Raw genomic sequence first — 24,775 nt, 5'->3', positions numbered from 1 at the left:
CTGTGCTCAGGACTGCTCCCACTTTTATTGGATGTCATGTCTCCAGTGCTGTGGCTCACAGTGACGCAGGGAGTGTGCAGGGAGCCAGCAGTTTGACTGGATCCACTGCAATGCCTAAACTAATCTCCCTGGCAGGTGCTCCGAGGCCTCCCCTGCTTCTAGGATCCACCACTTCCAGGCATATATCTCCTTTAATATGACCACCATCTTCTGTGATTTTCTCTCCTGCAGGATCTCATACTGCCATGTTATTCTTCAGTAAACCCTCACCTACTTACACTCTCTCAAGAATTCCTCACAGATGCAGCTTCTTTGAGAAATCTTTCTCTTTGACCACAGCTTGTGTGTATGTTTGTGTTCTAACGTTATATATTTACATAGTTGGAGTAAGAGAAGAGACTGCAAAACACACAGCCAGCTTGTCCTGATTCTGACAATGCCAGAACATCTTGCCAGGTAAAAAACAGCCCGAACATCCGGGCACGGTGGCTCACACCTGTAATCCCAGCACTTTGGGAGGCTGAGACGGGCAGATCACGAGGTCAGGAGATCGAGACCATACTGGCTAACGCGGTGAAACCTCGTCTCTACTAAAAATACAAAAAATTAGCCGGGCGTGGTGGCGGGCGCCTGTAGTCCCAGCTACTCGGGAGATTGAGGCAGGAGAATGGTATGAACCCGAGAGGCAGAGTTTGCAGTGAGCAGAGATCAGGCCACTGCATTCCAGCCTGGATGACTGACTGAGACTCCGTCTCAAAAAAAAACCAAAAAAGCAAACGAACAAACACAAACAAAAAAACACACACACACACAAAAGAAACAGCTCGAACAATTTTACTACAACTGATCTTCTGCTTCCAAACTCTGTAAGGCATGACATATATCCTTTATTCATCCTGTAGAAAATGAGTCTCTCCATGATAAGAAACAAAATCCTCCAACCCAGATCCCTATATCACACTCAACTTTGAGGTTAGTAAAGGGCAAGCCACAGACTAGAGAACAGATGAAAGTGGTAACAGTAATCCCTGTCATTTAAAGTGTATTTATGTTAGATTACTAAATTAGTATTATAAGAAATAAGGTTATAAAATCAGAGAAAGGCAGGGTGCGGTGACTCACATCTGTAATCCCAGCACTTTGGGAGGCTGAGGTGGGCAGATCACCTGAGGTCAGGAGTTCGAGACCAGCTTGGCCAACATAGCAAAACTCCATCTCTACTAAAAATATAAGAATTAGCTGGGCATGGTAGCGGGCACCTGTAATCTCAGCTACTTGGGAGGCTGAGGCAGGAGAATCGCTTGAACCCTGGAGGCAGAGGTTGCAGTGAGCTGAGATCGTGCCACTGCACTCCAGCCTCGGTGACAGAGCGAGACTCCATCTCAAAAAAATAATAAAAATAAAAAATAAAATCAGAGAAAAAAACACTTTCCATTAAAGCAGAGTAACTTTTAACGTCCGTAGGTCTGCAGAATATATTTCTTTCCTTGTCAGCTGATTGAGTTAGGTTACTTCTTTCAACAGCAGGTCTCTAGATTTTAGTACAAGTTCAAGACCAAGGTAAATAAGAGACGATAGCTGAATTAAGATTTCTTACGATAAATGACTGCCTTTGTAATGCCAAGATGCTATCCAAGTAGCTACTACTACCCACCCACCCACATATGGATCAGAGTTATTAAAATATCTTGTTATGAGGAGAGAAAAATTGGTGGCAGGGGTCCTGGATGTTTTGATAATATTTAATTTGAGATCATTGTGACAGCTATTCCCAGTGTGTTGGGCTTTAGCTGGGTCATTGCTTGTCTTTCATAGCGGAAGTAATGCCATGTTGACAATCAGACCTGCTAAGGCTTAGACAGCCAAAAGTTAGTTTCAGTTAAGAAATCCGTAGCCATAGAGTGAGGATGGATCCAAAAGCAAGCAGGTGGGCAGGCCAGGCCAGGCTGAATATTACCATTATCTGGGTGCAAGAAGCTTTAAAACATACACAGGCCACACCTGAAACCAGTTAAATCAGCTTCTGGTGGTAGAAGTCAGGTGTCCCTACATTTTGAAAGCACCTCAGGTGATTCCCCTCAGTCTGCAGCCAAGGCTGAAGAACTGTGCTCGATGGCGATGCTGAATAAGTATTTAAAATCCTTGTGATGTAATCCATCAAGAAAATGACCTTTTCATACAATTGTACCTGCTTCTACAAGATTTTAACTCCTCATATTTTTCCATTGCTCTTTAATGCCAGTGCATCTTTGGGACAAAGTTAGCAAGTTCAGAGTGCCTGGAAACAAGTACAGTCATGTGCCACCTAACAATTCCATCAACAACCACATATAAGAGGACAGTAGTCCTATAAGATTATAATAGCATATTTTTCCGTACATTTTCTGTATTTAGATACAAAAATACTTACCATTGTGTTACAGTTGCCTATAGTATTCAGTACAGTAACATGCTTGACAAGTTTATAGCCTAGGAACAGTAGGGTTAAACCCCATGACCTAGATGCATTGTAGACTGTACCATCTAGGTTTGGATAAGTACACTCCATGGTGTTTACATAACGATGAAATCACCTGACACATTTCTCAGAATGTATCCCTTTCGTTAAGTGAGGCAAGACTATCCGTTCAAGTATTGTCATCTGCCATCACTTGAAAACAGAAGAACGTGATTCTTTCTTCTGTTCATCTTAACATTTAAAGTTATAAGAAAATCTCGAAATCTACTTTTCAAATATAGCCTTCTCTGTAAACCATTTCTTTGTAATTATAGCCATCACAAGGGTGTATTTTAATTGCATGTTTCATTATCACTAAAGTATTCAACCTGCAGTGCTCCACATCTCAAAATCATCAGTCTGAAGAAAACATTCAGCTCACTCAGATACTTGCAAGGCAGCCAAAAATACATACTACAATCCATTGAACAGTTCTTCCTAGAAGGCAGTTGTTGTTGCAAATAATTTTCGCCTCCAAGTATGATTTAGAATGTGTTCATTTTAAATATCACTTTTCTAAACAAATTATTTTACCCTTTCCTTTCTAAGTGGCCTATATATTTAAGTGTGCTTCTGAGGCTGGAAATATACATGTATATATATTCCCTTTCTATTTCTAGCTGCGATTTAAGATACAGAACTTTATGTTTATTGCATTACCAATAATAAGCTTGCCCTGGGTCATTCTTTGGCTAGCTCAGCTAGACCCTTGTAATCAACATCACATATTTAATGAATGAATGGCTAAAGGCAATATGGGTGTTATTTACCAGTTGTCTGATAGGAGAGGAGAGAGACCTCCTACCTCTCTCAAACTATCGGGTGGGGTGGTGGAAAGGTCGTGACCTCAAGGAAACTTAAGAATAGAGGGCCATTATAATGAGGGCCCTCAAGGAAATTGGATCAGAAATGTGATCTTAGATTCAACGTGACACCAGGTACCTTCTGCAGAAAGGATCTGGGGACCTTCATTCAAGTTATCTAACATTCTTGCATTAGTTTCATATTTTTGCTACAACAAATTATAACACAGTGGCTTAAAACAGTACAAATTAGTTATCTTCCAGTTCTGGAGGTCAAAGTCTAAAATCAAGGTGTCAGCAGGACTGCATTCCTTCTGGAGGTTCTAGGGAAGAATTCCTTTCCTTGCCCTTTTCAGCTTCTACAGGCCACCAATGCTGCTTGGCTCATGACCCCCTTTCACATCACTCCAAACTCTTGAGTTCATTACTACGTCTCCTGCTACCATTCTGAGCCACCTGCCTCTCATTTAGAAACACCTTTGGGCCATCTGAAAAATATAAATTGCTCTCCCCATCTCAAGACACTTAATTTAATTATATATGAAAAGTTCTTTTTGCTATGGAAGGCGGTATACTCACAGGTGGCATATATTAGGATGTGGGCATCTTTGAAGTGTTGTTGTTAAGCCTGGCACAATTCCCATGAACTCACACTTTATGTGTGATTTTTCTGCCTGGTTTTTCTGTTCATTCTTGTGGTTCAAATTCTGAAGGATGCAAATATGTGTGGCTCTTATATGTACTCCCGATCCAATCAATATGGTCATGAAAATCATAGTATAAAATGACTATCTGAGTGAGCACAGGGGATTCTGGGAAGCCAATGGTTTCTATTTATGTTATGGTGGCATGGTCTGAAAAGCACTAGATATCAAAGTGCCTTAACATTATTTGAGTACCTACTATACACCAGCCATTATGTAGACATTATACATATATATGTTTTTTTTTCATTGTCTCATGACAATCTTATCTGGTAATTATTGTTATCCTCTATTTCATTGATAAGAAAACTAAAGTTAAAAAATGTGAAGCAGTGTCTCTGTGTTCACACAGATGCAGTTAATGACGGAGATGGAATTTGAATTACAACTTGCCTGACTTTGAAGGCCGTGTTTGAGCTACACGTTATGGTTCCAGGGCCATTGTTAATTATTTCAATTGCTTTAGACACATCTTGAAGCTGCTTGAACAACAATTTCATCAGCCACAAATTCAATACATTTTCAATATCTGATTTCTAAGTGTCCTTTCGGTTTTAACATTTTGTAATGTATTTTGTGCTCAATGGGTTGCAGTTTTCCTTTGTAAAAGTTTTAAATTAGTCCCATGTACAATTTGAATTTAAAATTATGATCTAATTACTCGATTGGATGAACTAAGTTAACAAAATGAACATTTTTAGACTTTTTAGTTTAACTAAGTGAACTTATTTAGGTGAATTTAAACAACTAATTTAAGGATCATGCAAATAGGTGGCAAAAAGTCCTCTTGGTAACTCATATCACCGTTTAAGATGGGAGGAGTGATGGAGCTTGTTTGATTTGTAAGTTTTCTCACAAAACATGAGTGATATCAGAGAATGTTAATTAAGTAGAATGGAAATAAGAAACCTGGCCTCTATTACTACAGCTTAATATACTGACTATTTATTTGACATTTCTTATATGCCAGCCATTGCATTAGGAGCTTCATATATGCAGCCCCATTTAATGCTCACGTGGATTTTTCTCATTTACCAACAAATAAACTGAACCAAATAGAATGCAAGTAATCCAGCCAAGATCACAAAGCTACTATGTGGCAAGGCTAGGATTCTTATCCTTGTCTATAGGGCACCAAAGCCTGTTGTTATTTCTGCTACACGTTATACATTAACTCCCAGTGGTGGGGAATGCTGGAGGAGTGGTCTAAGAAGCGCCAGCAGCAGGACTCAAAAAACCTGTGCTCCAGCCCTACTCAATTGCTGCTCAGGTTGTGAAATGCCGTCATTTATAAGAGGAAAAGATGTGGGCCCCAGTGTCTTTTCCCTCTTAAAAGTCTCAGTGAGGCCGAGCACCGTGGCTCACGCCTGTAATCCCAGCACTTTGAGAGGCCAAGGCGGGTGGATCACGAAGTCAGGAGTTTGAGACCAGACTGACCAATATAGTGAAACCCCGTCTCTACTTAAAATACAAAAATTAGCTGGGTGTGGTGGCACGTGCCTGTAATCCCGGATACTCGGGAACCTGAGGCAGGAGAATCGCTTGAACCCAGGAGATAGTGGTTGCAGTGAGCCGAGATCGTGCCACTGCACTCCAGCCTGGGCAACACAGCAAGACTCCATCTTGAAAAAAAAAAAGTCTCAGTAAAAAAAAAAAAAAAAAGAATATATATATATATATATATATATATATTTGTTTCTTCCAGAAGATGTGAGGATAACCACCATTCAGATAAACATCTTATTGATTGTTAGGAATATTCTCTAACAGAAGGCTTTCCTGAAAACTGTGTCATCCTGCCTCGAATCATGTATAGTTATAGTTTTGGTTATATCTAAGTCCATCCTCCCCCATTAAACTGAATTTTGCCACCTCATGCCAATCTGACAGTTTTTTTCTGTTGGTTGTTTGCTTGTTTCTTTGTTTTAATAAATAGTTTGTCTCTCAAGAGGGAATGGTTCCAGAACCCAGGAAATACCAAATCTATGGCTCCACAAGTCCCTTTTATGGAATGGCACAGTATTTGCATGTAACCTACACAAACCCTCCTATGTACTTCAAATCATCTGTAGATCACTTATGAGACCTAATACAATGTAAATACCATGTAAATCATTGTTATACTGTAATTTCTATTCATACTTCTTTTTTTTCGTTTTTGAGACAGAGTCTCACTCTGTTGCCTGGGCTGGAGTTCAGTGGCAGGATCTCAGCTCACTGCAACTTCCGCCTCCTGGGTTCTGTCTCAGCCTCCTGAGTAGTTGGGATTACAGGCACCCGCCACTATGCCCAGCTAATTTTTTGTATTTTTAGTAGAGACGGGATTTCACCATGTTGGCCAGGCTGGTCTCGAAATTCTGACCTTGTGATTTGCCCGCCTCGGCCTCCCAGAGTGCTGGGATTACAGGCGTGAGCCACTGCACCCGGCCCATACTTTTTTTTATTGTTGTATTGTTATTTTTATTAGTTTTTTTCCCCTAATACACGACTCCCAGTTTGTCCAAGGTTTTAATCATGCTTGTGTGGTTTTAATTTAACCATCAATAGTGATCTGAAAATATTAAGTGGAAAATGTCAGAATTATACAATTTATAAGTTTTAAAGTGCATGCCAGTCTGAGTATCTTGGTGAAACATGCTATCCAGTTCTGTCCTGCCCGGGACATGAATCATCCCTTTGTCTGGCGCAACCATATTACATGTGCTACCTGCCACTTACAGTATGGGAAAAAAACAGTATTTAAACCACAGTACTATCCACAGTTTCAGGCTTCCACTGGGGGTCTTGAAACATTTCCCCTGCAGATGAGGGGGAACTACGGTATTTTTGGTCTGCAATTGGTTGACTCTATGAGTGCAGAACCCACAGATAGGGTGAACTGATTATACTTTATTGAAATATGAGTTATGTAAATAAAGTGCACCCACTGAAGTGTTCATTTCAGTGAGTTGTGATAAATTTATATACCATCAAAATCAAGATATAGGATATCTCCTTTGCCTCAAAATTTCCTTCTTGTACCTTCCCAGTCAGCCCCCTTCATACCCCCAGTCCTAGGCAACCACTGATCTGCTTTCTGTCTCACTAAATTAGTCCTTTCCCGAGTTTAATGTGAATAGACTCATACAGTAGAACTCTTCAATGCCTGGCTTCTTTCACTAAGTATATTGCTTTTTGAGATCGATGTTGTTGTATGCATCAGTAGTTAATTCATTTGTATTGCTGAGTAGTATTTTATCCATAGATGCATTTTGAAGAACTTAGAGTACATTGTTAAGAAGTGCATACTGGACTTGATAGCACTGACTCTGAGAAAAACTTGCTATAAAATCTATATAAAATGATAATATTTTACCCACATAAACAAGCACATTAATTACTATGTCCAAAATGAAGCATTTTATAATCTATTTTATTATTTTATTTAAAAAGCATAAGCCCCCAAAGCTCCTAAGGTATAGAATCTATATACTAATATGACTTCTATCAAGCAGAGATTAATTTTAACAATTTTGTTTGGTGCTTTTAAAATAAATTAAAATGGTTTATCCTGTGATATTTGCAGAGTCATTACAGCATATTCTAAATATAACTTAGGGATTATAAAACATGTAACATTTATTTAAAAGATCAGTTATATAAACACATATTTAGAGATTTAATCATTTGCTTATACTGGAAATTAAAATTTAATGGGTTGAGATGTGCCTGATATTATTTGTTGATACTCAGTCTATTTTATACCATTGCAAACTCTTTGCGGTATGCAGAGGCATTAATCTTGAACACTTTACTTGCAAGTTTTTCTTGCCAGGAAGGTTATGGAAAGATTTCTACAAGAAATTTATCTATTGGTTTGGAAAGTTGGAAGAGATTATTCTCAAGTGGCAACAGCAAGTAGATGCTTAGTTGTCAGCAATTTGCTGAAGGCAGAAGCCTATAGATTTGGATGCCCTGCTGAGAACCATCTACTTCAGTGTGATCACAGATAAAACCACTGGAGGTGGCTTCCTGATAATCTCTGAGCTTCCATATTTTTTTACTTCTCAAACTTTCCAATGATTTTGTTTGCCTCGAATTCCCTGCGTCAAAAATCTTACTGGTAGTAGAAAGTACCAAAGTCACAACCATCCTAACATCTACGAAAAAAAAATAGACAATCTACACAACCTAACTTTTCTATAACTCATCAAAGAGCTGAAGGTCATAAGGTAACCAAGACACCTGAATGCAAGAGTGACAAATCCCTAGGAGGAGGAAGAAAACCAAATGGTTTTCCCTTTACCAAAGCATGAGAGGAAGGAGTGGCTGTCATAGAAGCGGGTAGAAAGAACTCAGCTAAAATTGTAAAGACTGAGTATGATTAGAATATCAGTTTGGAATATAATTGGGACTCCTACACACACAAAGACATAAGGATTTCATACTCACTACAAGCTCTTCATCTCAGTATAGCATCATTTTCCATTAAAAATCTGGGGATGACCAGGCACAGTGCCTCACACCGGTAATCCCAGCACTTTGGGAGGCAGAGGAGGGCAGATCATAAGGTTAGGAGATTGAGACCAGCCTGGCCAACATGGTGAAGCACCATCTCTACTAAAACTACAAAAAATAATTAGCTGGGTGTGGTGGCGGGCACCTGTAATCCCAGCTGCTCGGGAGGCTGAGACGGGAAAATCCCTTGAACCCAGGAGGAAATGGAGCACAGCTGACCCTTGAACAACACAGGTTTGAACTGTATGTTTTCTGTTTGTTTGTTTTTTACACTTAGTGTCTGTCATTTAATCAAAAATGATGAGCCATAAAATAGAGTTGGGTGGACCGGCCTGGACAACATGGCAAAACCCCATCTGTACTAAAAATACAAAAATTAGCTGGGCTTGGGGGTGCGTGCCTATAGTCCCAGCTACTCAGGAGGCTGAGACAGGAGAATCACTTGAACCCAGGAGGAAAGGGTTGCAGGAAGCTGAGATCGTGCCACTGCATTCCAGCCTGGGCAACAGAGTAAGACTATGTCTCAAAAAAAAAAAAAAATTAGAGTTGGGTGGGGTAGGAATAGGAGTATTGACAAGAGAGAAATTAATCAGTAAGCAATGGCCAAGATACAGACCCTTTCAGATAGGATATGTAAAATAACTACGATCAATGTGTTAAAGAATCTAGTAGAAAAAAAAAGATAGAACCAATTGAACTTCCTCTGTCAAAATAGACAACTAAATTCAAAACCATATTTCTCAGGGAATTTCAAAGTTTAAAGCAACAATGAATTATATTTCTACTTAACTTTCTCATTAACCTTTGTATAAGGCAAACGTATCTTTAAAAATGACAATATAAATTCATTATATAACCACATGAGAACCCTAATTGCACTGATGTCTTATCTTTGTAAGCAAATTAACACAGCCTCTGCCATCTGACATAAAGCTATCTATTCAGAAAATGCTTTGTTATCTCTATCAATGAAAAATGAGATGTATTTTCTTAGATCTTCTATAGATCAAGTGTATCTTCTATAGATCAAGCTCTTAGTGACCAGGTAGACATAATGATCTAGTCCATAGAGGTCAGTCTGCCTTCTTTACCAAATGAACTGGCTCTCACTAAATGAGTACATAAAAAATATAGCCATGTTAGCAGGGATAAAATGATTGCATAGTCTTGTCTTACCAAGACTGATTTGCAAACATTACGATTGCATATCTAATATGTCAATAACAGAATAGTGTTGATTTCTTGATATGGCACGATTCCCTGGAGAGGAAGAACAGCCAACTGGTGGCAAATTAAGATTGATTATATTGGAATTCTTCCATCATGGCAGGAGTAGCAATTTGTCCTCAGTAGAGACCACTAGATGTAGTTTTCTCTCACTTGGCAGAGACATAAGCATAACTTCTCAGTCTTACCTCAGGATTATGTCATCTCCATTATTGTCATAGTCTAGTCTTTAATGGACCTTGCTTATCTTGATATCGGTTTGAGCATCATACCATTTTGCCATATTGGTCACTTGCTGATTGGACTGATTGATCAGGAAGTAATAACTATTTTATCCTATTGGTAAGAAATGCTTATCTCTTATCAGAAAGTAAAAATTAAGTGAAAATCATGGTCATTAACTTAGAAAAGATTCTATGAGTCTAGTTTTCTAAGGTATATTAGATTGTTTTTCCAAAGGAAAAATGATAAAGTTGTTGGGATTTTCTTCTAAGAAAGAAGTACAACTCTCTACAATGGGAAAATTATATATAACTTATTGGTATAGTATACCTATTGGACCCATTTACCAAATAAACTATAAGGCTGTCAATTTTTGTGGGTTCAAGAACAAGAGTAAGTCCAGGACACTGCAAGCTACTAAGCCACTTGAGCTGTATGAGCCAGGTCAGTAGAACTGCAAGTGTCTGTGGCAGATATGGTTGGTGTACATGGAGCTTCTGACAAGCTCTGATAAGATAAACATTGTCTAGGTTGAGGAAAGCATGCATTCTTCTTCCAAAAGATATTCTCCTTTTGACAGCAACTTCTGGCTTAATGCTGGGCACTAGTAGAGACAGAATACCTGACCATGAGTGACAAATGGATCTTGTGATCTGACCTGCCTATCAGAAAATATGTATACTAAAACACATGTATCTGGCCAGGCACGGTGGCTCACGCCTGTAATCCCAGCATTTTGGGAGGCCGAGGCAGGCGGATCACGAGGTCAGGAGATCAAGACCATCCTGGCTAACATGGTGAAACCCTGTCTCTACTAAAAATACAAAAAATTAGCCGGGCGTGGTGGCGGGTGCCTGTAGTCCCAGCTACTTGGGAGGCTGAGGCAGGAGAATGGCATGAACCTGGGAGGTGGAGGTTGCAGTGAGACAAGACCATGCCACTGCACTCCAGTCTGGGCAACAGAGCGAGACTCCATCTCAAAAAAATATATATATGTATCAGAAAATATGTATGATCTATGAAGGCCTAGAGTTAAGTATTCTATTGCCAAGTGTGAGTGTTATAGAAAAGATCAGGACAAAGCTCTTTCTGAAGGCAAAAATCTTATAATCAATGGCTCAGGCTCTCAAGGACCTACTATTACCACCTCTACCTCCACCCAAATCTATGGCTTCATGTGGAATTCTTTATGACCAGTTAAATGAGAAATAAAAAAATCTGGAGCTTCATTTAGGATAGTTCCATATAATAGGTTGATACGGCCTAAGGCAACACTGCTTGCTCCCAAAGTCCTTCACAGGTATGTCCTTGAATAACAGTGGATAAAAAATTACTTCCCATGGATAGAATGTGGAACAACACATCTGTTTGTCTACTTTGGCTCTAAGAAGAGATAACCAAGTTTTGGAGCCATACTGAAACATGAACAGTGGCTAATGGCTTCACTGATTATCATAGGCTCTGAAGGAATAACATTTGAGGAATGAGTGTGAGATCTCTGGACTGATACTCAGTATAAGAACTGAGCATACGAAGCTTTAATTGCCATAAGATCGATCATCAGAGCGTATCTTCTATAAATCAAGCTCTCAGTGATCAGGTAGATAAAATGATCTATTCAATAGAGGTCAGTCTGCCTTCTTCCCCAGATGACCTGGTTCTTGCTAAATGAGTATATAAAAAATATAGCCATGCCAGCAAGGATAAAATGATTGCATAATCTTGTCTTACCAAGACTGATTTGGCTAACGTTACTACTGCATATCTAATATGTCAACAACAGAATAGTGTTGATTCCTTGATATGGCACCATTCCCTGGAGAGGAAGAACAGCCAACTGGTAGCAAATTAGGATTGATTACATTGGAATTCTTCCATCATGGCAGGAGCAGCAATTTGTCCTCAGTAAAATAGACACTTATACCTAATTTGTAGCTGCATTCTCTATCTGTATTAATTCCGCCAACACTACCATCCATATATTTATTAAATATCTTATTCATCATCATAACATTTCACTCAGCATTGCCTTTGATCAGGGAATTTTATTTTATAGTAAAATATTGTGTAAATCACCTCTAGTTCATGAGATTTACAGTTCTATCAGCTTTTCCTATGAGGGTGGTACAGTTTGAATGTTTGTGTGCTCTTCAAAATTTATACTGAAACTTATACCCAAAGCACATAGTATTAAGGGGTGAAACATTTAAGAGGTGATCAGCCCATGAAGAATCCACTGTTATGAATAGGATTAATGCCTCATAAATGAGATTGGGTCCTGACCAGACAATGAAGCCGCCGGTACCTTGATCTTTAAATATCCAGCCTCCTTAACTGTGATCAATAAATGTATGCTGATTATAAATTACCCAGTCTAAGGCATTTTGTTATAGCTGCACAAATGGACTAAGACATAGAGTGGGGAAGAAAATGCCTAAATAAAACAGTGAAGTGGGAGACTTCTGATTTTAGTAATAGTGAACTTAGGAAATAGCAATCTTTACTTAAAACAAAATAAAATTATAACTGCAGTAACTAAAATAATTTCCTAGAATAATCAAATAACAAGAAGTTACAAGGCTAAGATGTGATATACATTGTATATCAGTGAAAGAAACCAAGCATTTAGGGCCACTATGCTGATAGAATTAGCAGGAAATTTGTACCCTTGTGGAACAAGAAGGAGAGGAATAAGAATACAATAGAACATGCTAACTTTGAGGCACTGTAAACCATTCTTATTTAGAGTTGAAGTTTTAAAGTGCGTGTCCTAAGAGTAAACATACATAGAAGTAAGAAAGCCCTTACATAGGACTATAACATCTCTTTGAGTTACACCAGCGGTCCTAAAAAATCTAACTTTCTGAAATTGGATTAGGGTGGTCATATATTTCTTATGTTCTCAGGTCCTGAAGAGGTTAAAAAGTTCTCTCTGGGAGGATATTAGATTATCCAATACCTTGAAATGTATTTCTAAAAATAGTGTTTCAACTAAAATGTCCACCACACAAAGATATCTAGGGAAATTAGAAGATATGGCAGATGAGTAGGGACCAACATACACAAAATATTAAATAAAATTAGGTCCTCAGGTACTCCAAAGAGTAGAATTAATAATATGTATGGGTTGTAAAATATCTACAGTTACTATAAACGCAAGTTTAAGCAGCATTTCAAGAAAGAACTAAAAGATTTTAAAAACTGGTATCAGCCTGGCATGGTGGCTCACGCCTGTAATCCCAGCACTTTGGGAGGCCAAGGCGGGCAGATCGCCTGAGGTCCGGAGTTCGAGACCAGCCTGGCCAGCATGGTGAAACCCTGTCTCTACCAAAAATACAAAATTAGCCAGGCGTGGTGGCAGGTGCCTGTAATCCCAGCTTCTCGGGAAGCTGAGGCAGGAGAATCACTTGAATCAGGGAGGCGGAGGTTGCAGTGAGCTGAGATCGTGCCACTGCCCTCCAGCCTAGGCAACAGATTAAGACTCCATCTCAACAAAAAAAAAAAAACAAAAAACTGGTATCATACTTTTTAAAACTCTTTTTAAAAAAAAAGTTTAGTGTAAACATTTTACACTAAATATGTTTACCAAAATTAATAATTTAGTGTGCAAATATAAGAGGAAATGAGATATAAATGAAGAATGTAGTAAACTTGCAGACAGATGAGAAGAAACTATCAAGACTAAAGCTCAGAAAGACAAAACAATAAAAGCTACAAAAGAGGGGATAAGAGATAGCAAGGTCACAGTTAGAAGATTTCATATATACTTAATTGCAAAAAGCAATGAAAATGTGAAATATGTGGGTAAATACAAAGTAATATTTCAGGCGCAATTGCTCACGCCTGTAATCCCAGCACTTTGGGAGGCCGAGGAAGGACAGATAATTTGAGGTCAGGAGTTGGAAACCAGCCTGACCAACATGGAGAAACCCCATCTCTACTAAAAATACAAAAATTAGCCAAGCATGATGGGAGATGCCTGTAATACCAGCTACTCAGGAGGCTGAGGCAGGAGAACCGCTTGAACCCGGGAGGCAGAGGTTGCAGTGAGCTGAGACGTCACCACTGCATTCCAGCCATGGTTGACAGAGTGAGACCAAAAAAAAAAAAAGTAACATTTTTGAATAAAACAAAAATTTATACACTGTTGTGTTTGAAAATATTAAATGAAAGAATTACATAAGTCAAGAGGGCATAAAATGTCTAGGTTAACAATTCATAGAATAGTGAAAGACTGTATAACTAACATACCAATAAGAAAAATAGAATAATAAAAATGTTAAATATATTAATCAGTCAAAAAGAAAGGAAATCAGAAGTAAAATATTAGGGCCAAATAAGAATAACATAATCATATCACAGAATTAAAACTCAATGTATAAATAAATGCACAATTACCCATGTGAGAAAAAGTGTTTGTCAGTCTGAATGAAAAAATACAAGCAAAATGTATATATACATGCCCATAAAAAATACATCTGAATTATTTGCATGCAGAAAATGTAAAGTGAAGGTATAGAAAAAGACATACTATATAAACACCCATCGAAGAACATTAAGGTAGCTATGTTAAAATAAGAAGTAGACTTTAAAGCAAAATGAAGTACCAGAAATAAAGTAGATAACTTCACAACGATTATAAGGCTTAGTTGAACAGACATCATCTATCAAGACCATCAAAGAATTACCCAACTTAGCCTAGCCTAAACTTCTTACCCAGAGACCTAGCATCTAAATACATGATAATGATTGAAGCTACTAACTCATGATTTGGTTTGATACAAAGACAAATAACAGATACATTTCATAATGAAAATCTGAAGAAAAAATTTTAGCATCTATCTTAATAGTGAACATTGCTCTTTTTCCCCCTTGAGTTCAGAAATGAAGTAAAGTTGCCTCACATTTTTACTTCTATTCATCATTCTCCTAGGGGCCTCAGCTAGTTCAGCAAATTTTTTAAAATAGTTGTAAGTTTTCAAAAGGAAGGCACAAATATGTTATTTATACAATGGTAAAATGATCCATTAGAGATCAATTATGAAGCTGGCTGGTGATAACTCGTTTTATATCTGGAATGCTATTCTTTAATATATCCTTATATCTTGAAGGATAGCAATTTACCAACATGAGGAGTTGCTTTTCCCATTGCCAAAATGCATTTGGAGCCAAAGGATGAAAATACAATGGCTCTTCTTACTATTAATCCTAATGATCAAAATCAACATTTTTACCACTTATTGTAGCACCTCTATACAGGATGGTCCTCCACTGATCATTTGGATCAGATGTCAAGACTGATAACACCACATACATACTAAGAGGGTATGAAAAGTTTTATTACTTTTATTTTCTGGAGGGAGCAGGGCAGGTCTCCTCAACAGGCCCAAAACTGGCTTGAGTGAGCAAGTAAAAAATTGAACTAGTCGGCCTAGCTAGTTTCCTTCAGCCGTTTTATAAGGCATTAATCCTATCCATGATGGTGGATCCCTCATGGCCTAAGGGTTATTATTGTGTCTGGGGTAGGAGCATGGTGAGGGCTGCTGTACACAGGCAGGAATTTGTATCATTTGAACCTCTGGCCTGCGCCAAAGGAGAGAGCAGCCAGGCTTTCTTACCAGTGTGCCCAGACGGGAGGCAGAGAGGTATTCATGGGAGCAAGGCATGTGAGGCAGTCAAATATCAAAATCGAATATCAAAATATGGTGTCCAATTCTTTATTACATTTCCTCTCCTCCAAGTCTTGCGCAATAATAATTTATAGGACTTTGATTTTAAAAAGATAATATGTTTCCACCTATGAGCACGATGGCTGTCCTGAATTCCAAGTTGAGGCTGCCACATTATCATGTACAGGTCATCAATTAGCAACAAAGGTAAATCACATTTGATCATTCCTGCTTATCAAGGGAAAAATGCAGCTGTTCCTACAAAATGGAAACCACAAGAATAATTTCTGGAATTCAAGTGAAATCCTGATTGTACTTCTTAGTAATGTCCCTGTCCAATGACATAAGATAATGAAAGACTAAAACACTCCCAAGTAGTAAGATCACTAATGACTCAGAATTTCTTTTTTGTTGTTGTTGTTTTTTTGTTTGTTTGTTTTATTTTTGAGACGGAGTTTTGCTCTTGTTGCCCAGGCTGGAGTGCAATGGCGCGATCTCACCACAACCTCCATCTCCTGGGTTCAAGCGATCTTCCTGCCTCAGCCTCCCAAATAGCTGGGATTACAGGCATGTGCCACCACACCCAGCTAATTTTGTATCTTTAGTAGAGATGGGGTTTCTCCATGTTAGTCAGGCTGGTCTCCATCTCCCAACCTCAGGTGATCTGCCCGCCTCAGCCTCCCAAAATGTTGGGATTACAGGGGTAAGCCACCGCGCCTGGTGTGACTCAGAATTTCAATGATAATTTGACTCAATCTACAAGGTCAAGAGCTATGACTTGATAAAACTCAAGCTGAGGGCAAAGAAACAAGAAATTAATATTGAATGAAAAAATTATAAGTTCCACCTACAACCTCATGACAAGTTGCAGAATCCTTTGCAGAAGCTCATTCCCATCTACTAAAATTTTCTACTGTAAATTGGTGGTGGTGGTCATTAAGTTGTATAAGATCAAAACATGACGGTGGCTGTACTAGTAAATGAGTACACATCACAAGAAAGTACAGAGGCTTATAGGAAGTTTGACCTCCTATTTTGGTGTTTGTAATGAGCACATCTTCTTGGCACCATGTTAGGCAAAATATGATGTTGCCACTGTTGAGTTTGAAAGTTTAAATATGAGTGGAAGATGTATATAAAAGTTATTATCCAAGTGGTGAACGGTACCAGATACAGCTTGCTGTTTTCAGAAGCATGCTTACCCTTCTAAGCTCTTCTTGCATTTCCTAGATGTTTTTCACAGCAGGGTTCCAGTTGTAGTCTTCTACTGAGAGGCACTATGCAAGATCTGAAAAGAGGCACAAGAGAGAAGTCATCTTGATTTGGGGGTGGCTGGGCAGTCATGCGGGCACAGGTACATGGCAGATGTGGGGCATTGCTCATGACGCTGAGTCTTAAGTATCAATCACAGTGCTACAGGCAAGTCAGCGCTTTCAGGGAGGAGGCCAGCAGTCCCAGGAATCAGGAAAACCTTTCTGGACTTACTTTAGAAGGTCAGTGTATGTGGAGTCAATAGGTTCTATTTATTGGGGTGTGAACACAGTTAAGGGAATTATAAATTATAAGCAAGGCACCCAAGAAGTAGAAGCAGCAGAAAACCATTACCAAACTTCAGCCCAGAAAGGGAGAAAATTGGATTACAGGAGACTGGTTAAAGTCTGCACTGTAGAAATTGGGATTTCCTAAAAGAACTCTAAATGTACACCACAGTTATTTCCAGGAAGAAAAATAGAGAAGGTGTGATGAGTATGGATAAATCCCCTGATCTTCTATTCCCACCTTTCCATCTCCTGCCAGTGCCTTTCTTTAATCGAACCCAACCAGACACCAAGGGCAAGGAAGCCCATATGGTGTAATCAAGCTCACGCCAATCAACTTCCCAGGAGGTAAAGCAGAACAGAAAAAGGCAAAGATGGATCTTAGGTTTCGGGTCAGTTGAAGAGGAGGCAAACAGACAATAACCAACTACCAGAGAGTGTCAATCATAGCTCTCTATTAGACACATGATATTTTGAATTTAGAGCCATAAAAATGCTTATATTCTTGATCTAATCATTCACCTCTAGGAATTTATCTTAAGAAATCTATTGGAGAAGAACAGTTTTCATTGCATTGTTATTTATAAATGGAAAATGTAAAAATAGCTTAAATCCTTGAATAATAGATTAGGTAAATACGTTTGGTATGTCCATATGATGGCATAATATGTTGCCATTACAATCATGCCCCTTACCCATGGGGCATACGTTCCGAGACCCCCAGTGTATATCTGAAACCACAGATAGCACAGAACCTTATATACACCACGTTTTTCCTATACATACATACCTATGAGAAAGTTTAGTTTACAAAGTAAGCACAGTAAGAGATTAATGACAATAACTAATAATAAAAATAGAATAATTCTAACAATATGCTGCAATAAAAGTTTTTCTTCTTTCCTCATTAAGACAAGAACTTTCACTTTTTCACTTAAAGGAAGTAATTTATGGCTTCTCTTGGAATATCCACATAGCCAGCATCACCACTCTTGCACTCTGGGGCCATGATTAAGTAAAGTAAGAGTTATTTGAACACCAGCCCTGTGATGTCCTGATCACCACGATGGCTACCAAGTGACTAATGGGAGGGTAGCATCTATAGCCAGAAGACACCCGACAAAGAAATGATTCATGTTCCAGGTGAGGTAGCAGGAACAGTCCAGGTTTGCATCATGCTATGCAGAATAACCCACAGTTGAAAACTTATGAAAAAGGTCTACGCTTTCATTACCTTTTTGCACCCTCACCATCTTCACTTTTATTTGAGAAAATGTATTTCTCTAATATAATATATCAGGACTGAGAAGTCAAAAACTACATTTCTAAAAGAAAAAATATTGTGTATATAAATATAATATTATATATATATAATCATTTTCTTTTATGTAAGAATATAAATATATTTTATAAATGTATATTTATAATTTTACATAAAATTATATATACACACAATCTATTTTTCTTTCTTTTTTTTTTTTTTGAGAAAAGGTCTCCCTCTGTCCTCTGTCACCCAGGCTAGAGTGCAGTGGCACAATCACAGCTCACTGCAGCCTGGACCTCCAGGCTCAGGTGATCCTCCTGCCTCAGCCTTCTGAGTAGCTGGGACTACATGTGTACACCGCCATGCTTGGTTAATATATATATATTTTTTTGTGATAAAGTCTCACTGTGTTGCCCAGGCTGGAGTGCAGTGGCACGATCTAGGCTCACTGCAACCTCCGCCTCCCGAATTCAAGCAATTCTTCTGCCTCAGCCCCCCCAAGTAGCTGGGATTACAGGTGTGTGCAACCACACCCAGCTAATTTTTGTGTTTTTAGTAGAGACGGGGTTTCACCATGTTGGCCAGGCTGATCTCAAACTCCTGACCTCAGGTGATCTGCCCATCTCAGCCTCCCAAAGTGCTGGGATTACAGGCATGAGCCACCGCGCCCGGCCTCGGTTTATTTTTGTATTTTTGTAGAGATGTGGTTTCTCCATGTTGCCAAGGCTGGTCTCAAACTCCTGGGCTCAAACTCCCACCTCAGCCTCCCAAATTGCTGGGTTTACAGGCGTGAGCCATCAAGCCCAGCCTCTTTTTCTTTTTTTTTCTTTTTTTCTTTTTTTTGTTTTTTGAGATGGAGTCTCGCTCTGTCGCCCAGGCTGGAGGGCAGTGGGGCAATCTTGGCTCACTGCAACCTCCACCTCTTGGGTTCAAGCAATTCCCTGCCTCAGCCTCCCGAGTAGCTGGGACTACAGGCACCCGCCACCACGCCCGGCTAACTTTTGCATTTTTAGTAGAGATGGGGTTTCACCATCTTGGTCAGGCTGGTCTTGAACTCCTGACCTCGTGATCCACCCGCCTCGGCCAGCCTCTTTTTTTGTTGTAGAAACTCCACACTGAAGAATCACAAATATGGGTAGAAAAAGGAATAGCAATGTGTAGCAGAGATGCTACCTATAGAAAAGAAGTAGAAAAGGTAAGAGGAAAGGAGACCAGAGGAGGAGGCTTCAAAATGTTGATATGAGTCTGCTCTGTCACTGCCTATAGATGGACCAGAGGACAACAGTGAAGTACTGGCTCTGTCACTCGGACTTCACACATATTCCGGAACAACTCTGAGTGACAATGAGTCACCTGCAGTTAAGAATTTCACTGATATGCTTTTCTGATCATTGTGAGTTAAATTGACATTGCAACAGGTGCTAGAATACTTAGGAATATGGGAACATAATATGGTGTTAGGCATAGTAGGAAGCTTACAAAATTTGACATACTATTACCTTGTATACTGTCTTTATGGCTCTAGACCAGATTTTAAGGTATATATGTTTAAAGACTATTGATGAAATTTTAAAAGCACAGTGTAGATAAATCTGGATGGTGGAATTATGGCTAATTTTTGGTTGTTATTTTTCTAAAATATTTTCCAAAATGTTTTTTAATTAGTAGCAATTATATGTATTATCAGAAAAATGTTAAAGAAAGGAATTTGTATCTCAATGTGGACAAAATAGATACGCAGTTCCAATTAATAAATGATGATTCAATAAAGCTATTTCCTGAGTGTGCTGCATGCTATCAGACTTATGTCAAAATTAATAATATCAACTAATCACCTAACTTAGTCATACCTAAACTGTTTGAATTACGTGAAATAACCAACATTTGCAACTACATTACTTAGGTGCAGCAAAGGAGTTCCATTCTAACCTGATCTTCAAGTAATAATAATGCAAAAATTAAGACATCTCTTTATTTTGAATGGTTCCTATACCTAGTTTTACCTCAAAAAAAGCACAGCAGTTTAGAAAATTGAATTTGATAAAATGAACTCTTGAAACAAAGTTTATTTCCTCGCTTACTATAAAGCATGCACAAGGATTCAGCAAGAATTAATCTAACAAGGGTAGCAGTTTAAACTAGGGGCAAAAACTTAGGGAGTTTTCATTTTTGTGTATTATGATGAGAACCTAAACGGCAATGCTTATTGAAATTTTCATTCCTTGATTCGATTTAATTTTCTTGAATTAAATGGACTAATGAGCTTAAAATGGAAACAAAGATTTCATTACAAATGGGGCACTTTCCACTCAAGTGTATTTATTTTGGGGAAATGAAGTGGATAACATAATTATTCATATAACTAAGTAGATTTTGTGTTGGATCAGAGGGAGCCTAAGGCAGAAGAAAAACTGGCTCTTTTTGATAAACATGTTAATTCATATAACTTCACTCATGCCATTTCAAACTCTAAAATCTGTGTCATTCATGGGTGAGAACTTACACTGAAAAATTTTGAAGCAGGGCTTGACTCCCTTTTCTTGTTAGCTTTATAGGGCAAAATGCAGTTAGTTAAAAGTTTTGGTAAGTATGTTTAATGAAATAAAATAATCATCATAATCACAATGTAAGAAACCAGGACTGTAATTATTCAATTTTTATATATAATTTATAATTGCTACCTAAGCTTTATTTTATGCATATATATTTCCCTGAGAGGAAAAAGGTAAATGTGATTTTTTAAATGTGAAATTGCTTTTATCATTTTATGTATAATTATAATAGCCTAAATTACACACATTTTCAATATTGAATAATTTATGTAATTGTTCCCTTTGGTTAGTCTGAAGCTCATAATTTCTCTGAATTTTTTTCCTGAGGACAATTCAAAGACAATAAATAGCTGGGATATGGGGTAGTATTATTATGTCAGCATTCAGATAGTGTCAGGTGGAGTTTTCTAGAAATCTAAAATAATTAATTTTTAAAAAGCACTTTTGATTAGACTACACCTTTTAACTTGCCTGTTTTGATTGTAGAGAATATAATAAATTGATAATTCAGGTATTGGATTTGCCTCTTTAAAAATTGGACATCATAAAGATAGTCTACTGGTTAAAAAAATGAAGTAAGACTTATTTTATACACATGAATTTTCATAAATGCTTGTAGTTGTTGACACTTCTAAACATTAAAGGAATGAAGAAGAAATATTTTCTTTTCTTTTTATTTTTAATGAGACACAGCCTCGCTCTTATCACCCAGGCTGGAGTGCAATGACACGATCTTGGCTCACTGAAACCTCTGCCTCACAGGTTCAAGCAATTCTCCTGCCTCAGCCTCCCAAGTAGCTGGGATTACAGGTGCCTGCCACCATGCCCAGCTAATTTTTGTATTTTTAGTAGAGATGGGGTTTCACCATGATGGCCAGGCTGGTCTCCAACTCCTGACCTCAGGTGATCCACCTGTCTCAGCCTCCCAGAGTGCTGGGGTTACAGGCGTGAGCCACCACATTTCTTATAAATATTTTCCGTTTTTTATTCTTATACTTCAAGTTCTGGGATACAGGTGCAGAATGTGCAGGTTTGTTACATAGGCATACACGTGCCATGGTGGTTTGCTGCACACATCAACCCATCATCTACATTAGGTATTTCTCGTAATGCTATCCCTCCCCTAGCCCCCTACTCCCCGACATGCCCTGGTGTGTGATGTTCCCCTCCCTGAGTCCATGTGTTCTCATTGTTCAACTCCCACTTATGATTGGGAACATGCAGTGTTTGGTTTTCTGTTCCTGTGATAGTTTGCTGAGAATGATGGTTTCCAGCTTCATCCATGTCCCTCCAAAGGACATGAACTCATTCTTTTCTATGGCTGCATAGTATTCCATGGTGTATATGTGCCACATTTTCTTTATCCAGTCTATCATTGATGAGCATTTGGGTTGGTTCCAAGTCTTTGCTATTGTTAACAGTGCCGCAATAAACATACGTGTACATGTGTCTTTATAGTAGAATGATTTATAAACCTTTGGGTATATACCCAGTAATGGTATTGCTGGGTCAAATGGTATTTCTAGTTCTAGATCCTTGAGGAATCACCACACTGTCTTCCACAATGGTTGAACTAATTCACACTTTCACCAACAGTGTAAAACTGTTCCTAGTTCTCCAAATCCTCTCCAGCATCTGTTGTTTCCTGACTTCTTAATGATCGCCACTCTAACTGTCATGAGATGGGATCTCATTGTGGTTTTGATTTTCATTTCTCTGATGACCAGTGATGATGAGTTTTTTTTCATGTGTTTGTTAGCCACAAAAATGTCTTCTTTTGAGAAGCATCTGTTCATACCCTTTGCCCACTTTTTGATGAGGTTGTTTGTTTTTTTCTTGTAAATTTGTTTAAGTTCCTTGTAGATTCTGGATATTAACCCTTTGTCAGATGGATATATTGAAAATTTTTTCTCCCATTCTTTAGGTTGCCTGTTCACTCTGATGATAGTTTCTTCAGCTGTGCAGAAGTTCTTTAGTTTAATTGGATCCTATTTGTCAATTTTGGCTTTTGTTGCCATTGCTTTTGGTGTTTTAGTCATGAAGTCTTTGCCCATGCCTATGTCCTGAATGGTATTGCCTAGGTTTTCTTCTAGGGATTTTATGATTTTAGGTCTTATGTTTAAGTCTTTAATCTATCTTGAGTTAAGGTGTAAGGAAGGGGTCCAGTTTCAGTTTTCTGCATATGGCTAAGCCGGTTTTCCAACACCATTTATAAAATAAGGAATCCTTCCCCCATTGCTTGTTTTTGTCAGGTTTGTCAAAGATCAGATGGTTGTAGATGTGTGGTGTTATTTCTGAGGCCTCTGTTCTGTTCTATTTGTCTATATATCTGTTTTGGTACCAGTACCATGCTGTTTTGGTACCAGTACCATGCTGTTTTGGTTACTGTAGCCTTATAATATAGTTTGAAGTCAGGTAGCATGATGCCTCTAGCTTTGTTCTTTTTGCTTAGGATTGTCTTGGATATATGGGCACTTTTTTGTTTCCATATGAAATTTAAAGTAGTTTTTTCTAATTCTGTGAAGAAAGTCAATGGTAGCTTGATGGGGATAGCATTGAATCTATAAATTACTTTGGGCAGTAAGACCATTTTCATGACATTGATTCTTCCTATCCATAAGCATGGAATCTTTTTCCATTTGTTTGTGTCCTCTCTTATTTTCTGGAGCAATGGTTTGTAGTTCTCCCTGAAGAGGTCCTTCACCTCCCTTGTAAGTTGTATTCCTAGGCATTTTATTCTCTTTGTAGCAGTTGTGAATGGGAGTTCACTCATTATTTGGCTCTCTGTTTGTCTATTATTGGTGTTTAGGAATGCTTTTGATTTTTGCACATTGATTTTGTATCCTGACTCTTTGCTGAAGCTGCTTATAAGCTTAAGGAGAAAAACAAGCAGAAGACAAGAAATAGCTAAGATCAGAGCAGAACTGAAGGAGACAGAGACATAAAAAACCTTCAAAAAAAAATCAATGAATCCAGAAGCTGGTTTTTTGAAAATATCAACAAAATAGATAGATGCTAGCCAGACTAATAAAGAAGAAAAGAGAGAAGAATCAAATAGACACAATAAAAAATAGTAAAGGGAATATCAGCACTGATCCCACAGAAATACAAACTACCATCAGAGAATACTATAAACACCGGTATGCAAATAAACTAGAAATTCTAGAAGAAATGGATAAATTCCTGCACACATACACCCTCCCAACACTAAACCAGGAAGAAGTCGAATCCCTGAATAGACCAATAACAAGTTCTGAAATTGAGGCAGTAATTAATAGCCTACTAACCGAAAAAACAGCCCAGGACCAGACAGATTCACAGCTGAATTCTACCAGAGGTACAAAAAAGGAGCTGGTGCCATTCCTTCTGAAACTGTTCCAAACAATAGAAAAAGAGGGACTCCTCCCTAACTCATTTTATGAGGCCAGCATCATCCTGATACCAAGACCTGGCAGAGACACAACAATGAAAGAAAATTTCAGGCCAATTTCCCTGATGAACATCAATGCGAAATCCTCAGTAAAATACTGGCAAACCAAATACAGCAGCACATCAAAAAGCTTATCTACCATGGTCAAGTTGGCTTCATCCCTGGGATGCAAGGCTGGTTCAACATATGCAAATCAATAAACGTAATCCATCAGATAAACAGAACCAGTGACAAAAACCACATGATTATCTCAATAGATGCAGAAAAGGCCTTTGATAAAATTCAACACCACTTCATGTTAAAAACTCTCAATAAACTAGGTATTGATGAAACATATCTCAAAATAATAAGATCTATTTATGACAAACCCAT

At 38.3% G+C, this 24,775-nt stretch overlaps 1 long non-coding RNA gene across 1 annotated transcript in view; it reads right to left on the bottom strand.

Moving 5' to 3' along the window:
- LOC101142849 (uncharacterized protein C9orf85) overlaps positions 1-24,775 on the bottom strand; it is a 284,381-nt gene that overhangs the window by 7,116 nt on the left and 252,490 nt on the right. The window contains exon 6 of the long non-coding RNA XR_008678855.2: positions 16,822-16,907. This is a non-coding gene — a long non-coding RNA (uncharacterized protein C9orf85). The remainder of the gene's footprint in view (positions 1-16,821; positions 16,908-24,775) is intronic.

This window comes from Gorilla gorilla, chromosome 3 (assembly GCF_029281585.2).
Source record: "Gorilla gorilla gorilla isolate KB3781 chromosome 3, NHGRI_mGorGor1-v2.1_pri, whole genome shotgun sequence".
Lineage (NCBI taxonomy): Eukaryota > Metazoa > Chordata > Mammalia > Primates > Hominidae > Gorilla > Gorilla gorilla.
The sequence above is the reverse complement of the archived record's forward strand: the minus strand, read 5'-3'. Positions and strand labels throughout refer to the sequence as shown.